Source organism: Ovis canadensis, chromosome 2, assembly GCF_042477335.2.
Source record: "Ovis canadensis isolate MfBH-ARS-UI-01 breed Bighorn chromosome 2, ARS-UI_OviCan_v2, whole genome shotgun sequence".
NCBI classification, from domain to species: domain Eukaryota; kingdom Metazoa; phylum Chordata; class Mammalia; order Artiodactyla; family Bovidae; genus Ovis; species Ovis canadensis.
In genome coordinates this window covers 45,989,578-46,008,085 of record NC_091246.1, presented here as the reverse complement: position 1 = coordinate 46,008,085, position 18,508 = coordinate 45,989,578, and the positions used below count along the sequence as shown (strand labels likewise).

Genomic DNA, 18,508 nt, shown 5'->3' with positions numbered 1-18,508 from the left:
GACACCCTCGGAGAGCTCTGCCTCAGGAATAAAAGAGGGAGATCTTACAACAAAAGACGCTGAGTCTTCCAGAAGGCTGGCAGGTGTGAGAGGAGGATGGAGGGTCGATGCAGGAGAGGAGCGTTTGTTCTAAAGAAGCCATCCTTCCCTCCTCACCTCTCCCCTCATCCCCACCACTGACTGGCTTTTATACCCACTGAGTATATTCAGTACACGGGCTTCCCCAGGTGCCACTAGTGGCAAAGAACCCACTTGCCAATGCAGGAGATGTAAGACACCCAGGTTCGATCCCTGGGTTGGGAAGATCCCCTAGAGGAGGCATGGCCACCCACTCTAGCATTCTTGCCTGGAGAATCCCATGGACAGAGGAGCCTGGTGGGTTACAGTCCATGGGGTTGCAAACAGTCAGACATGACTGAAGTGACTTAGCACACACAGCACTGAGTATATTCAGTATGTGTGAGTTTATGCATGGAGTGGGAGTAGGGGTGGGCATCTGGTAAGTTTCAGAACTCAGAAAGGAATTGGAATTGAGGAAACCCTTGTTCTGGATGCTGGAAATGACCTAGAGGAGCTTGAAGAGCTTAACCTGCTCCTTTAGGGAATGTACCCCTCAGTATTTGGAGTTGTCTGTGGGCATCTGAGTGTTCTTTGTGGGCTCAAAGGAATGGCCTGTCTGTTGAGATCTCTGTGCATAGCAGGGGAACCTCCCCAAACCCTGATCATTTCTGACATTTCTGATGAGTCTCTACAGGTCCTGAGTTAATCCTTTCTTCAGAGCATCTGCTGTCTCTGGCTGGAGAGTTTTGACTTCTGCATCAGCTCTGTCCTGATCTCTCAACCTTCTGCTTCTTCCTCCTCCAGGGCACGTTCCTGGCAGTGAACTAGGAGCCAGAATAGCAGCCTTTGGTGAGCATCAAGCACCCCCCCTATCTTTTTGGAGCCCCTGGCCCACACTGGCCCTGACAGGGAGATAGTTAACCTCTCTTCAAAGCCCAGGGATCCCACAAGGCTGGCCCTTGGCCGCCCCCTAAGTGGGGGGCAAAGCACCTGGTAAGTGGTCCATTTAGCTGGGACTCTGCTTCCTACCTGCTTCAAGAGGCTCAAGAGGGAGGGGCTATATCTATACTTATAACTCATTGTTGTACAGCGGAAACCAACACAGCATTCTAAAGCAATCATCCTCCAATTAAAAATTTTAAAAATAAATGAACAAATAAAACAGATAACAACGACAAAAAAAGTTAATGGGATCACTAGTATTAAATATACTACGACAACCGACATAAACTAGGATGTGTTTACGTATCAACCATTATTTATTCTCATGAGGGCCAGACCAGGGGTAAGGATGTCAAGCAGGAAGTCTGACATCTCTTGACCTCCCGTCCCCTTCTCTTAGTCACTTGAAATTTTGTTGACTACATAAGGGACAAGGAAAGGGAAGCAGCTAGGAAGCAGAGTCCCAGCTAAATGGACCACTTACCAGGTGCTTTGCATACAGTGGTCTGTAGGGAGCTATGGCCCCTGATACTTCAAGCTCCTTTGAATTGGGTCCTGATCTCATCTGTCCTTACAACAATCTTGGTGGCTCAGATGGCAAAGAATCTGGCCGCAACGTGGGAGACCTGGGTTCGATCCCTGGGTTGGGAAGATTTCCTGGAGAAGGGAATGGGAACCCACTCCAGTGTTCTTGCCTGGAGAATCCCATGGACAGGGAAGCCTGGCGGGCAACAGTCCATGAGGACCAGAGAGTCGGACATAACTGAGTGACTAAAACACTCCTTGGTCTCAGCTAGAAGAACTGATTCGAGAAGCCAGGACTGCCGGTCATGGGCCAGAGCTCATCGACTGCCTCGGACAGCCTTGTCATGGGGCAGGCAAGGTGAAGGCAGGATGGATCCACCCGGTGGGTGCATGACACTTCCCGGCACTTGTGTCAGCAGATGCTGTGACAGGGGTGAACTGCTGGGAGCACCCGCGTCTTTGTTCCACATTCCCAAGTGTTTGGCGAGCACTTATGTGCAGTCATCATCAGGACCCTGTAGATACAGTGATGAGCAGACAGTCTGCCTTTACTGACATGGAGAATTGTGTCAGGAAGTGACAAATGTAGTTTGCCTTCAAGGCCCTGTACAGTCTCCCTTCTCTCTTTACCTCCCGTTATAGCGCTTCCCAACTGATCGGGGCTCAGGGTCATTGACACTCAGGGGTGCATCTGACATTGAGAGTGACCTCCTCGCCAGCATCCCCGATGCCCTCAAAATTTTGCAGCCTCCATGCCTTTGCTCATGGGGCTTCTTCCTATCTGAAGTTCAGATACACACATACACACACTCTCTCTCTCTCTCAGGTCCACTCCTCCCTGGTTTCTCCTGCTCAGCAGACTTTGTACTTTTGGGCAGTACTTTTGTCAACCAGATAGTAGATGCCTTTTGAGCCCAGATTCTCAGGGACACACCAAAGAATCAAGATCTCCTAGCAAGCCTGTTCTGTGACTACTGCCTTTAGAGCTTCTCAAGTCAAATTTATTAAAGCTTCTCTACTCCAAGCCCTGTACCCACTTCTGCATTTTACTCCCTGCAGGCAGGTTCATCTCTACAAGCACTGGGAGGAAACTCCATCAAGTTCTTCAACTCCTAAACTTACATGCAATTGACGTGATTCTTGCCTATCTGTGCCTGTCAGTGAACTTACATCAGGCTAATCCTTCCAGCCCTGCTATGATTCCACCAACTCCAACCATCTCAGAGGTCCGCCTCTAAGAACCATGTCCTTTTCTTCTATTTCTTCACATTCTTGCTTTCTGTTATTCTTAACAAAGAGCACTTAAACATGCAGAAGTCTGCCAACTCCAAAGCAACATCTGAACTCCATTTTTCCCTTCCCAAATCATCATCTTTCCTCCTGTGCACAACCAGCTGCTGCTGCTTCTTTTGTGAAAACATTTATTTCTATGGTTGCACCAGGTCGTATTTGTAGCACACAGCATCTTCCATCTTCTATGCAACATGTGAGATCTTTTAGCTGTGGCACGTGGATTCTTTAGCTGCAGCACATGGGATCTAGTTCCCTGACCAGGGATTGAACCCAGGCCCCTTGCATTGGGAGTGTTGAGTCTTAGCCACTGGACCATGAAGGAGGTCCCCAGCCAAGCTTTTTGAGAAAGAAGGTTATCCTCACTTTTTCCACTTGCTCCTTCCCACTCGGGTTTAGTCCACAAAAGCTTGGCTTCTGTCCCTCCCAATCCACTAGAATTTCTCTCCAGGGAGGTTGCTCATCCAGCTGATACTTTTCAATAGTTATCAGACTTGACCTCCCAGTCACTCCATATTGTTTTTTAACTCCATCCTTTTGGGAGCACTATTTCCTTTACTTGCTGTGCTCAGTCACTCAGATGATATTGTATCTCTTGACTTTTCTATCACCTTTGGCTACTCCCTCTGTCTGTCACTTTTGTTCCTTTCATCCTGAAAAGCTGATGGCTCTTCAGGGGTCCGCAGTGGACCCTGTTCTCTGCTCCTGGTTGGCCTGTCTTTTACATGGTTTCAGCTGCACCCACACCATGATTTTTGGATTCAGGTCTGCAGCCCAAACATCTCTCCCAAGCTCCTTACTTGGAACATCCAACTGCTCACCTTCACTGGGATGGGCCAATGCATCTGAAACTAACGTGTCCAAAATGGAACTCGCCACTCTCTCCTCCCTGCCGTTACCCGCCTCCCCACAACAGGTCCCTCCTTCTGAGTTGCTAGGCTCGAAAAATGGTACAACCCAGCCAGACCTCTAATTCTGAGAAATCTGACCAAGACAGGAACCCTTGATCCCTTCTTCTCCTTTCATCTTGTATCTGAGCAGTCACCATGTGTTACCTTATTTTTTTTTAAACTTAAAAACATCCAGGTGGGATCTTTAGCTGCGGCATGCAAACTTTTAGTTGTGGCATGTTGGATCTAGCTCCCTGACCAGGGACTGAACCCGGGCCCCCTGCATTGGGAGCTCAGGGTCTTAGCCACTGGACCACCAGGGACATCCCAATCTTATTTTTATTATTGATTTTCCTCAAAACCATCATTTCCCTCCAAATCCACAGCATTATCTTAGTCTGTTTCCATTATATTTCCCTTGGGATATTGGTAGGCCTATATTTTGCACTTTTCCAAGCTTTCCCCAGGATTCCCTATTGCCCAAAGTTTAAATAAAGTCCAAAGTAGTAGAGAAGACCTTTGTGATCAGAACTACTTATCTTGCATCTTCATATTATATAGCACCAGGCCCTTCCTTCCCTCCCCTCCATCCATTTTCTATGGATTTGAGTTTTGGAAACGTATAGTATTGTCCAATGACCTTCATCCAAGTTTTCCCTCACTGCTCCCTATACCCAAGTACCCAGGACTTTGCTGAGATAGGACTTCCGGTCTGAGGCCTTCCTGCGTGTCCTCAATGTGTCCATATTCCTAGCATGGCTTCAATCACCCCACAATGCAGGTCCTCTTCATTCATGTCTCTTTCTTAACAGACTTTATGTTTCGTTCAATGATATATTCTTAACTCCTAGCATTGTGCCTGATCCAGAGCTTTATAAACATTTTCTGAATGGTCCTCCATTCTAGGGACTTCCCTGGTGGTCCAGTGGTAAGACACTGTGCTCCCAAAGCAGGGGCCAGGGTACGATCCCTGGTTATGGAACTAGATCCTGCATGCCTCAGCTAGGAGCCTTCATGCCACAACTGAGACGTGGTGCAGACAAATACATAAATAAAATAAAAACCATATTCTATTTCAGTGCATGGATTCTGTCAGCTGCAACACCACAAAACATTTCACAGTGGTGTTTATAAACATTTTCATCCTAAGCCCGACCCTGAGGGGCTCCCTGGAACACACTAGGGCAGTCTGGAACACAGCTGGGCCCATCCTCGCTTGGCCACACTCCAGAGAAGGCTCTTTTGGGTGGCACTAGCATCTCAGTGGCACCATGTCTTGAGTGTCTGGTGGGTGCATCGGAGTGTCTTGACCAGCTAGGCCTAAGTGTGTGCGTTATATTCAGTGTTCCTGTTGGCATCATGTTTCTCTAAGTCACCTGCACTCTGAACTCCATTTGTGAAGACTGTGGGACTCACAGAGTGACCACCCATCCTGTTGTGCTTGGAACTTCCCTGGGAGGTCAGACTGCGGCACTAAAACCTGGAAAGTGAAGTCGCTCAGTCGTGTCCGACTCTTTGCGACCCCGTGGACTGTAGCCCGCCAGGCTCCTCCATCCATGGGATTCTCCAGGCAAGAATACTGGAGTGGGTTGCCATTTCCTTCTCCAGGGGATCTTCCCGACCCAGGGATTGAACCCAGGTCTCCCACAGTGCAGGCAGACGCTTCAACCTCTGAGCCACCAGGGAAGCCGGAAAGTCCCAGTAGAACTGAGATGAGTTGGTGTTCTCATCTAGTCTGGAGGGTGGGATTAGTCCCGGCCACACCCTGACCTGCCACTTGGCCTCCCACTGGGTGGCTGCTGTATGGGGTAATGTGACAGGAAACCAAGGAGGGATAGCTGCCTCAGTGCCTCTCAGGGCTGTGATCTTGGGCTCCTGGAGGGAAGCGTCTACAGGGAGGGCTGAGTCATGAACTGGGGTGGGGATTGGCAAAAAAAAATGTATGTGGACGGGATGGGTGAATTGTTACATTTGAGGGAGAAAGAAAGGGGAGAATCAAGCATATGGGTTAGCCCTCATGCCCAACATTCCAACAGACCTCAGAGAGACAGAGAAGCAGCAAGTGGAGGAGGGACCTGAGGGAGGAAGAAAGGGAGATGAGGAGGAGGTCCAGAGGATCTGAGAGGGGGAGGGTCCAAAAGGCTGAGGGGAACTCTCAGAAGGGGGAAGAGCGTGGAAAGGAGACGATGGAGAGGGCAGGAGTAAGACTGGGAATGCCAGTTGGTCCAGGGTGCAGCAGCAGAGGGAGGACCAGACAAAGATGCTGGGTGAAGGTGGGGCCTCATTGTGATGTAAATGCAGTGATGGGGAGGGGGAGGGAGCTGAGGAAGGAGGGTCCACTGCAGAAACAGCAGTGGAGATGAATGCAGAGATTATATCAGAGCTGCTGCTTATGGAGATCTGATTTCTTTTGTGCAGCTGTCACAGGCCGGGTGAACTGTTATTAACTAAAAGAAGTCAGGGCTTAGCAGAAAGGAGGCGTGTGGCTGAGTGTATCTTAGCATGGCAGGAGAAACCATGTAGCCTGCAGAAATGAAGCTTTCAGGGACAGGGGCACACTTCAATAGCAACAGACATCTGAAGAGCTAGCAGCTACTACTCTCTCCCCCACTGCCAAAACCCAAAACATTTAAGAGTAAAAAATAAAGAATAAAGTCAAATGAATCTTTAAAACCCCCCAAATGAAAACAATTTTTAAATTAAAAGATAAAATAAATTATAGAATCCTTGAAAATACTTGTTTTATTTGTTTTAAAACACAAAATGACTTGGACTTCCCTGGAAGTCCAGTGGTTAAGACTTCATGCTTCCAGTGCGGGGGGTGCAGGTTTGCTCCTTGGTCAGGAAAGCAAGACCCCACATGCCTCAAGTGGTGTGACCAAACAGAAAAAAAAATGCAATGACCTGAAGAGTGGATAACTTCAGTAAAGGTACTTCCAATACTGGCCATCAGAAGTGAAGGTAAGTATACCAAAGTGGTGTTTCAACAGGACAAAACCAAGAAAAGAATGGTTTAAGAACAAGGCTTTTACCCAGGGGTTTTATTCTTGAAAGTCATTGGGTCAAAGGGAAGAGGGAAGAGCACTAAAAAAACCCCAGGAACCTTGGAATGGCAAACTCCTAAAAGCATCATTTTCCTCTTGGGCTTTCGTGGTGGCTCAGAGGGTAAAGCGTCTGCCTACAATGCAGGAGACCTGGGTTTGATCCCTGGGCTGGGAAGATCCCCTGGAGAAGGAAATGGCACCCCACTCCAGTACTCTTGCCTGGAAAATCCCATGGACAGAGGAGCCTGGTAGGCTACAGCCCATGGGGTCGCAAAGAGTTGGACACGACTGAGCAACTTCACTTCACTTCACTTCTCCCCACTGAAGGGCCAAGAATCTCACGCAAGGTCCCAAGCAACAGGATGTGTCAGGGCCATCTGTGTCTACTGCTAATCCTGGTTTCGCACAGAGTTTGGAGATTCTGGGGCTGGAGGGAAGAGAGCAGTAAGAGAGCCCCTCCATCAACCAGGAGGGTTCTGCTGCCTTAGCAAAGACGGGTAGAAACAGCCCCACTGACTGTGAGTCTCTTGGAATGTGTCATCACTGTATCATTGAGCACAGTGCCTGGCACACAGGTGGAGCTCAATAAATGTTCAGTGAATATATACATAAAACAGATAAGCAACAAATACCTACTGTAGAGCACAGGGAACTATACTCAGTATTTTGTAATAACCTATAAGGGAAAATAGTCTGAAAAAAGAGTATATACACATATGACATGATTGAATCGCTTTATTGTGTACCTGAAACTGACACAGCCTTATAAATCAAATATACTTCAATACATTAAAAAAAAATTTATAATAACATGTTTTCAAAAAGTTCAATGAATGAATGAATGAGCTTCCTACCTTAGAACTCTCTTAGTGCAAATGTATCTTTCCCATTCTAGCAGCGTAAGTTTCATTTCTAAAACAGACCTGAATGCTTCAGGTTGAGATTCTTTACAGCCTCTCCCCCTTGGCAACAACTGTCCTAATTTCCTCCCTCAGAGACTTGCACTGCCAGGACACTCGTGATTCTACACGACCTATTCCCAGCCCCTGCCTTTCCAGCTCCGTTCCGCCCTTCACCCTCCACTGACTGCTCACCATTTCCTCCAGACACCTCTCAGGACATCCTACACCCAGGGCTTTGCTCAGGCTATTGGTTCAGCCTAGAAACTCTTTCACCACTTGCCCCTGTGACCCCAGCCTTCAGCCTGTGCTAACCCCCTCTTCAAGGTCCCTCTCAAATATTACCTCCTCCGGGAAGTGCTCCTGTGTCTCCCTTGCTCCTTTGTGGGTCATTTCACAATGGGGGGCCTGGAGGAAGCTCTGCATGGTTTTCCTTCTTTCTCTTTAAGTCCTTTATTCTTTACTTAAATTGTGCCCTAATCTTTGGGCTTCTTGAAGACTAACACTGTTGTCTTTGTCTCCATAGACTCAGCTATATGACTCTTAAAGAAAAGAGGGAAAGTGAAAGTGTCAGTTGCTTAGTCATGTCCAACTATTTGTTACCCCATAGACTGTAGCCCACCAGGCTCCTCTGTCCATGGAATTCTCCCAGCAAGAATACTTGAGTTGAGTTGCCATTCCCTTCTTCAAGGGATCTTCCAGACCCAGGGATCACACATGGGGCTCCTGCATTGTAGGCAGATTCTTTACCATCTGAGCCAACAGGGAAGGAGGGAGGGAGCCAAAGAGGCTCAAAGAGGTTGGAAGAAGAGATGTTAATGGGTTGGTGTATAAAATGGCAGATTTCCCAGACTTCTCTGGCGGTCCAGAGAACGATAAGACTCTGCATTCCCAATGCAGGGCCCCGGGTTTGATCCTTGGTCAGGGAACTAGATCCCACATGCTACAACTAAAGATTCCGCATGCCGTAACAAAGATCAAAGATGCCACGTGCCACCAAGACCTGGTGCAGCCAAATAAGGAAATAAATATTTTGTTTTAGGGACTTCCCAGGTGGTCCAGTAGCTAAGACTCTCCCTTTGCAATGCAGGGGGCTGGGTCTGATCCCTGGTTAGGGAACTAGACACCACAGGCAGCAACTAAGAGTTGACATGCCACACCTAAAGATCCTGCATGCTGCAAAAAAAAAAAAAAAAAAAAAACAACCCAGGTACTTATTCACCTCTAAAATATATAAATATTTTTTAAAATGGCTAATTCTCTAGCTTTTTGCCTCAGAAATTGCTGTCATAGGCCCTGAACTTCCTTCTCCTGACACAGGTTCCATCCCAAGATGTACAATTACTACTGAGGGGAGCCAGAGTAGGCATGGACCACCCTCCTATCAAGGCAGGAGTGAAGATGCTCTCATTCCTTTAGGCATCCCACCTCCATTCTGAGTTTCATCAGAGAAAAGATGAGGGTGGATTTCCCTCCTGTTCTCAGTTCTTTCTTTGGAAGAATTGGTTGTGATCTGAGAGCATCCTACAGCCGGCCTGTGCCCTTCTTCTTGCTTTAATCTACCCAGTAATAACGCTAATTGCCAGGACTTGGGCTCTTTCTCCAGTCCTGTTTTGTCAGGCATTAAAGTCCTCTCTAATTTTCTGGTTGTGGACACTGTTCCCGCTGGCACTCTTCCTTGGGAGTTCCATTGTCACTTGGGCCTCATGAAAGGCCCTTTCCAGCCCGCTCATTTACTGAACCTCATTGTCCACATCCATTCATTGACATTCTTCGGGATAATTCCTCCTCCCTGCTGCCACAGGCAGGGAGGCACGTGTACATGTGTTCAGATCCCTGGTCCTATTAGCAGCGGGGACACTTGACGCAAAGGATAGCGCTGCCTGAATGGGGAACAGCCCTCCCCCTCTAATAGCTGAGGAGTCCACTGTGCTCATGTGATTTCAAGAAGTATCAGGAGGACTGGTATCCTCTGCAGAGCAGGCTGGGAGGAAGGGGGAGGCAGGCTCCTAATCTCAAACACTGTCAGCTGCATCACTCTAGACAGATAGCTTTGCACCCTCCCATTCCTCCCAGAACCAGCTAGTTCTGTTAGGGGAAACACTGAAGCCGTCCACCTGGGCCAGGCATCATAGTAACTTCTCGCCCGAGTTATCTTACAACAGGAGGTTCAGGTAAGGAACATGGAACTAAAAGCTACCACCAACTAGAAGAATTCAGCCAAAAAAGGAGAGAGGAGATGCCAGTCCCTATGTCCTTCCAACCTCCCAGAATCCTCCTAGCTGGGATCCATCTTGCCTGAGAGATGCACGCACCACCAGGAAGGACCCTGAGTCAGAGTGATTGACCAGAGATGACCTGGAAACTAACCCCATCACTATAAAATCTGAGACTGTGAGCCACGTGGCAGAGCAGTTCTGGGTTCACTTACTCTGCTGCTCTCTGCCCGGGCGCCCTTTCCCAATAAAATCTTTTGCTTTGTCAGCACATGTGTCTCCCTGGATAATTCATTTCTTAGTGTTAGACAAGAGCCCACTCTTGGACCTTGGAAGGAGTCCCCCTTCCTGCAACAGTTCCAGAGACTCAATCTTCACCTCCCTCTTGGCTGTCAGCCTGGCATTCAAGGCTCCAGAAGACAGCTCTCAAGTGCCTTCCAGGCTTTTCCTCTGTTTCCTCCCTACACTGAATTCCATTCCAACCAGTCAAGTCTGCTTCTAGGATCTGTGGCTCATACTTGGCTTATGCATTCTCTCCAACCACTGCTTAGGGACCGGGTGGCTGTGATGGCAGAATGGCTGTTCTCAGTAACTCAGCAAAAACAGTCTTTCAACAGTTTTTAAGGTAATGGTTAACAAGATGGTTGTTAGGACTGTGGAGAAAGTCATTAGAGGAAGCAGAGCAAAAGTAAGTCTCTTATATAGGAGAAAAAAGAGAAAATAATTAGTGGACCGGAAGGGCTTTCCTTATGATCTAACTCTGTCACCTGCCCATCAAACTACAGGCCCAGCCCCTCCTGACCTGAACCCAGAATCAAGCTTGTTTCTCCCTAATTAGGACAGCAATACTCTCCTGAGTACTGAAATCCCACCACCAGGCCTTCCAGGACCTACTCTAGGCCTGCCCTTCCATGAAAGAGACACACTCTGTTCCCACCAGGGCCTGCAGTCCTTCTGATGACTGTGGGCTTCATGGCAGTGCCCTCACGCAGCACTCAGAAGGGTCCTGCTTGAGCTGAGTCGGACCCTATGGGGCCTGCCCCAGACAGACCTTCCCCCTTATCCTAGGCTTTAGCTCCTCTGGGAAATACCTAGATAATAGTATTTGATGCACATTTCCTGAGTTGTTTTGCAGATGTGACCTGCTGCCCTCCCCCCAAACAGAGGAACTGCTTGATAACCATGAGCACATAGCCCCAGGCCTCCTGGAGCCTAAGGACAGAAAATGCTAAGCCCCGTGACATCACCCTCGCAATCAGCCAATCAGAGAAGTGTGCACAAGCTGATTGAGCACCCTGTGACTCCCCACCCCACCTCCACCTGGCTTTTAAAAATGATTTGCTGAAACCTTCTGGAAGCCCGAGGCTTTTTAGCGCATGAGCCATCCATCTCCTTGCATGCATGCGTGTGAGCATATACAAATGCTTCAGTCATATCCAACTCTTTGCCACCCCATGGACTGTAGCCCACCAAGCACAGAGGTCCATAGGTTTCTCCAGGCAAGATTACTGGAGTGGGTTGCCATTTCCTTCTCCAGGGGATCTTCCCGACCCAGGGATCGAACCCAGGAGGTCCAGAGATGGATGTGGGTTCAACAGTTTCCTCTAGAAGACTTTTCCAAGGAGACAGCCTGTTTCAGCTTCAATTTCTCCTCCCTACCTGGTTGTTCTGGGGAGACACACGGTCAATTCTAGACAAAGGACCACAGCTCACAAAGGGCTGAATCTGGCAAGAATACTGGAGTGGGCTGTCATTCCCTTCCCTAGGGCATCTTCCTGGTTCTGAATCAAACCCTTTATCTCCTGTATTGCACTCAGATTCTTTAATGCTGAGCCACCAGGGAAGCCTGTCTCCCTGTATGGCCTTGCAATAAACCTTTCTCTGCTCCAGACTCCAACGTCTCAGGTTGTTTGGCTTCTCTGTGCGTCAGGTACATGAACTTGTGTTAACACATGTGCATACATAGCTATTCAGATGACAGCCCTGAAGCCTGGAGGGAAGAAGCAGGGGTTCATAGCTCTGTGATTCCCTAGAGCACCCTGTGGGAAAAGTCTGCAACACAGCAGCTGCTCCCCGGCTCCCCAGCTGGCGGCGCAGATCCGTGTTTGCTTGCCTAGAGAAATGATGACGTTTGTTCTGCCAGGAGATAGGACCTGGTGGGTCACTGCTTCTGAATAGGGGCATTTTGTAGTCAAAAGATCACAGGCTTTCAGATCACACTGATGTGGACTGTACTGTCCCTGGCCATGGACTACTAGCTGTAAGGCCTTAGGGAAGCTACTTAACTGCTTTGAACCCCGTCTTTTTGCTTTTGAAAATTGCAGTTGAATTTCTTGGGCTAGAGAATTCTTTATTATAAGCTGCAGTCCCATGTATTGCAGGAAGTTTAGCAACATCCCTGGCCTCTATTTACCAGATGCCAGTTGTACTTGCTCTCTGCCCCACCTCCCCTGGCATGACAATGAAAAATGTCTTAGGGACTTTCCTGATGATCCAGTGGTCGAGAATCCACCTTCCAATACAGGGGAGTAGGGTTCGACCCCTGGCTGGGGAACTAAGATCCCACATGCTTCGGGGTAATTAAACCTGCCTGCTGCAACTAGAGAAGACTGTGTGTCACAACAGAGACCTAGTACAGGAAAAAATTTTAAAAAGGCTTAGAGACTGCTAAATATTTCTCATGGGAGGAAAACGGATCCCAGGAGAAAAGCACTGCTATATACAGCCTAGGGTTGTTCTTAAGTTTGTGCTTAATTGCTCAGTCGTGCCCAGCTCTTTTCCACTCCATGGACTGTAGCCCACCAGGCTGCTCTGTCAATGGATTCTCCAGGCAAGAATACTGGAGTGGGCTGTCATTCCCTTCCCTAGGGCATCTTCCTGGTTCTGAAGATTAGTGATGTGATAGTGAATGTAAAATAAAGTGTCTGCATAGAATAGGTGCTCAATAAACTTTAGTTCCATTTGCCATTGTAAGTAGAATTTGGCATTTCCCTTCCAACCTTTGGGGCGTCAGAAGTGGGTGGAGTGGGGATGGCTCAGCTTGGTAGAGGATGTTTGAGCCCAGGGACCTCCCCCAGAAGCTTCCTAGGTCTCAGAGGAGACCTTTCGTGCATGCTCAGGTGTATCTGGAAGTATCTGATGGGAAAGGGGCGGTGGACCCAGAGGTCCAGAGATGGATGTGGGTTCAACAGTTTCCTCTAGAAGACTTTTCCAAGGAGATAGCCTGTTTCAGCTTCAATTTCTCCTCCCTACCTGGTTGTTCTGGGGAGACACACGGTCAATTCTAGACAAAGGACCACAGCTCACAAAGAAGCAGTTCATAGCAGGAAGGACTGCGGAAGTACTGCTGAGATGCTACATTGGGTGGGGCACAGGAAGGAAGGACTCAGAGCCTCCTGGCTGTACTGCAGACACCAGAGGACAGAGTGCCAGCCCGCCTTGGCCTCAGTGCATCTGGCCAGTGCAGCTACGAAGTCCTGCCTGCCCGGCTCCAGGCCTTTCCGTGGAGGCAGGAAGACAGAGGAAGGAGAGAACTCTCTAGAGGCTTCACTTCCTTCTGGGCCAGAATCCATGGAAATCTTTCAAGTTCACAGTTGGGTTCCCATGGCAGGCAACACTGACCCAATATAGGGAATCTCAGAGTTGCTGGTTATACACACCCCTACTACCCGCTTCCCCTCAACTCCTGTGAGAGTTTTTTGGATCTTTTGTTGATGTTGCTATTTAATGGTGAAGTAGTAAATATTCATCAGAGGGACTGAAGCTGAAGCTCCAATACTTTGGCCATCTGATGCAAAGAGTGACTCACTGAAAAAGTCCCTGATGCTAGGAAAGATTGAGGGCAGGAGGAGCAGGGGGTGACAAAGGATGAGATGGTTGGATGGCATCATTGACTCAATGGAGATGAGTTTGAGCAAATTCCTGGAGATAGTGAAGTCAGGGAAGCCTGGCATGCTGCAGTCCATGGGGTTGCAAAGAGTCAGACATGACTTAGCAACTGGACAACAACAGCAAGTAATGACAATGGCCTAGAGGCTTAAACTTGCTCCCCTGGGCTGTTGACTAGTGCAGCCTTGAGTGGTTCTGAGTGAGTAATTCTCTCCAAGTCTCCTCTCCATCCTCTGCTCTTGGGCATCAAGGTCAATAGTCTCTCTGATACAGATACTTTAAGAGAATCTGATGACATCAGAAACCAAAGAGGCTTTGAGTGGAAAGACAGGATTGTTGGTGTATACCCACTGCCAAGTTCAGCTGCATGCTGAGAGAGCACAGCCTGCAGCAGAGCCATTTAAAGAGAGTCCTGGGATGAAAGAACCAAGTTAAAAGAGTGAGCACAGACCACAGCTGGCCATCTCTGAGAGACCAGAGCAGACTGTCCTAGGAAGATTAATGAGGTCAGTGTGTTCAGAGGTGGGAGCCCACAGCCTTCTGCTGGGAAAGGGGTCCAGCAGAGCAATGGGCAAGGTGGGGAGAATTTATTGTGTTTGGTTTGGCTTTAATCATGAGAAGGGCTTTCCAGGTGGTACAATGGTAAAGAATCTGCCTGCCAGTGCAGGAGATACATGAGATGTGGGTTTGATCCCTGGGTTAGGAAGATCCCTTGGAGGGAAAAATGAGAACCCACTCCAGTATTCTTGCCTGGAGAATCCCATGGACAGAGGAGCCTGGTGGGCTACAGTTCATGGGGCTGCAAAGAGTCAGACACGACTGAGCACAAAACACAGCAACAACAAGAGAAAGGGTAAAAGAAATGGACATTTCACAGGTTTCTTAAAATGGGACATTGAGCTTCCGAAGCCCCAAAGGTATTTTCTTCACGTGGATGGAGTTGTGGACCTGCCTGGGTGGGTAACTGACTCATCCTCTCTCTGTACCCACTCCGCCCTCCCTGAGCACCTGCATCGTCTCTCCCTGGCACCTGGTGTGACCTTTAAGAGGGCCTGCTCTGGGACTTCCCTGGAGGTCCAGCGGTTAAGATCTCATGCTTCCAGTCAAGGGGAAGATCTTAACTGGAAGTCAAGGGCTTCCAGTCAGGTTAGATTTCTGGTTGGGGAACTAAGATTCCACATGCCACATGGAAAGGCCAAAATAAATAAATAATAATAATAATAATTGTTAAAAGGACTTCCCTGGTGGCTCAGTAGTTAAGACTCCACACTTCCACTGCAGAGGGTGTCGGTTCAATCCCTGGTTGGGCATGTTCTGTATGCCGTGTGGTGTGGTCGGGGCAGTGGGGGGCGGGTGGGAAGAGAACCTATGTTTCTTTCCATTAACCCTTCTGAACAAAGGTCTTCTAAACACAGATTTCAACACTCACATCTTATCTTCCTGATAACCTTTTCCTGCTCCAAGGGCTTATCTCATCAAGACCCACAGCACCATCTGATAGTATCAGCAAACTTCTGCCTTAAGAGGGGAAATCAAGATTTGCACTTGATGCCTGTCTTCCCACTGACTTCCTCATGGACCCAGCTTGGCCAAGAGTCTTAACTCTCTGAGCCCCTTTCTTATCTTTGAGAAGGACAGAAAGATCTTAGTTGGTTCAGTTCAGTCCCTCAGTCTTGTCTGACTCTTTGCGACCCTATGAATCGCAGCACACCAGGCATCCCTGTCCATCACCAACTCCCGGAGTTCATTCAAACTCATGTCCATCGAGTCAGTGATGCCATCCAGCCATCTCATCCTCTGTCATCCACTTCTCCTCCTGCCCCCAATCCCTCCCAGCATCAGGATCTTTTCCAATGGGTCAACTCTGCATGAGGTGGCCTAAGTATTGGAGTTTAAGCTTCAGCATCAGTCCTTCCAATGAACACCCAGGACTGATCTCCTTTAGGATAGACTGGTTGGATCTCCTTGCAGTCCAAGGGACTCGCAAGAGTCTTCTCCAACACCACAGATCAAAAGCATAAATTCTTCAGTGCTCAGCTTTCTTCACAGTCTAACTCTCACATCCATACCTGACCACTAGAAAAACCATAGCCTTGACTAGATGGACCTTTGTTGGCAAAATAATGTCTCTGCTTTTTAATATGCTATCTAGGTTGGTCATAACTTTCCTTCCAAGGAGTAAGCGGCTTTTAATTTCACGGTTGCAATCACCATCTGCAGTGATTTTGGAGCCCTCCCAAAATAAAGTCTGACACTGTTTCCACTGTTTCCCCATCTATTTCCCATGAAGTGATGGGACCAGATGCCATGATCTTCATTTTCTGAATGTTGAGCTTTAAGCCAACTTTTTCACTCTCCTCTTTCACTTTCATCAGGAGGCTTTTTAGTTCCTCTTCACTTTCTTCCATAAGGGTGGTGCCATCTGCATATCTGAGGTTATTGATATTTCTCCTGGCAATCTTGATTCCAGCTTGTGTTTCTTCCAGTCCAGCATTTCTCATGATGTACTCTGCATATAAGTTAAATAAGCAGGGTGACAATATACAGCCTTGACGTACTCCTTTTCCTATTTGGAACCAGTCTGTTGTTCCATGTCCGGTTCCAACTGTTGCTTCATGACCTGCATATAGGTTTCTCAAGAGGCAGGTCAGGTGGTCTGGTATTCCCATCTCTTTCAGAATTTTCCCAGTTTATTGTGATCCATACAGTCAAAGGCTTTGGCATAGTCAATAAAGCAGAAATAGATGTTTTTCTGGAACTCTTTTGCTTTTTTGATGATCCAGCATATGTTGGCAATTTGATTTCTCATTCCTCTGCCTTTTCTAAAACCAGCTTGAACATCAGGAAGTTCATGGTTCACGTATTGCTAAAGCCTGGCTTGGAGAACTTTGAGCATTTACTAGTGTGTGAGATGAATGCAATTGTGTGGTAGTTTGAGCATTCTTTGGCATTGCCTTTCTTTGCGATTGGAATGAAAATTGACCTTTTCCAAGTCCTGTGGCCACTGCTGAGTCTTCCAAATTTGCTGACATGTTGAGTGCAGCACTTTCACAGCATCATCTTTCAGGATTTGAAATATCAACTCAACTTGAATTCCATCACCTCCACTAGCTTTGTTCATAGTGATGCTTTCTAAGGCCCACTTGACTTCACATTCCAGGATGTCTGGCTCTAGGTGAGTGATCACACCATCGTGATTATCTTGGTCGTGAAGATCTTTTTCGTATAGTTCTTCTGCATATGCTTGCCACCTCTTCTTAATATCTTCTGCTTCTGTTAGGTCCATAGCATTTCTGTCCTTTATTGAGCCCACCTTTGCATGAAATGTTCACTTGGTAGCTCTAATTTTCTTGAAGAGATCTCTAGTCTTTCCCATTCCATTGTTTTCCTCTATTTCTTTGCATTGGTCAGTGAGGAAGGCTTTCTTATCTCTCCTTGCTATTCTTTGGAACTCTGCATTCAGATGCTTATATCTTTCCTTTTCTCCTTTGCTTTTCGCTTCTCTTCTTTTCACAGCTATTTGTAAAGCCTCCCCAGGTAGCCATTTTGGCTTTTTGCATTTCTTTTCCATGGGGATGGTCTTGATCCCTGTCTCCTGTACAATGTCATGAACCTCCATCCATAGTTCATCAGGTACTCCGTCAGATCTTACATCCATGAAATTAAAAGGATCTTACATCCATGAAATTAAAAGACACTTGCTCCTTGGAAGAAAAGCTTTGACAAACCTTGACAGCATATTAAAAAGCCGAGTCATCACTTTGCCAACAGAGGTCCATATAATCAAATCTCTAGTTTTTCTAGTTTAAGTCGTGTATGGATATGAGAGTTGGACCATAAAGAAGTTTGAGCATTGTAGGACTGATGCTTTTGAACTGTAGTGTTGAAGAAGACTCTTGAGAGTCCCTTAGACTGCAAGTAGATCAAACCAGTCAATCCTAAAGGAAATCAATTTTGAATATTAATTGGAAGGGCTGGAGCTGAAGCTCAAGCTCCAATACTTTGGCTACCTGATCAGAAGAGCTGTCTCACCGGAAAAGACCCTGATACTGGGAAAGAGTGAAGGCAGGAGGAGAAGGGGGCGACAAAGGGTGAAATGGTTGGATGGCATCACTGACTCAATGGACATGAGTTTGCGCAAACTCCAGGAGATTGTGAAGAACCGGGAAGTCCAGCATGCTGCAGTCTGTGGGGTCACAAAGAGTTGGACACAACTTAGCAACTGAACAACAACAGAGCTATGCAGTGAGGATCAGTTACACAGTGGATAAAAACTGTAAAGTGCAGTACCAACATTACATCCTACTCAGGTCTCTGGGACCTCTCTCAAGGTCGATTCAAGGTGGTGTTCGGGGCTCTTCTCATGTCTCAGTGGCAACGAATCCACCTAGCAATGCAGGGGACTCAGTTTTGATCCCTGATCTGGGAAGATCCCACAAGCTGCAGAGCAACTAAGCCCATGCACCACAACTACCTCTAGAGACTGGGAGCCTCAGCTACTGAACCCGCATGCCACAACTACTGAAGCCTGAACGTGTTAAAACCTGCACTCTGCAACAAGAAGAGCCATCCCAGTGCAAGGCCTGAGCACCGCTCCTAGAGAATAGCCTCAGTTCACCATAACTAGAGAAAAGCTTGCGTGCAGTAACAAAGACCCAGAATAGCCAATAAATAATCAAAAAAAATTACAAGGTAGTTTTCTTATGGTTCTTGTGTTGTTTCTCTCCATATGGATTCACCTTCCTTCAGTTGGC

General features: G+C 47.6%; 1 protein-coding gene across 1 annotated transcript in view; it reads right to left on the bottom strand.

The window, feature by feature from the left end:
- LZTS1 (leucine zipper tumor suppressor 1) overlaps positions 1-18,508 on the bottom strand; it is a 68,443-nt gene that overhangs the window by 27,660 nt on the left and 22,275 nt on the right. The window lies entirely within an intron of this gene.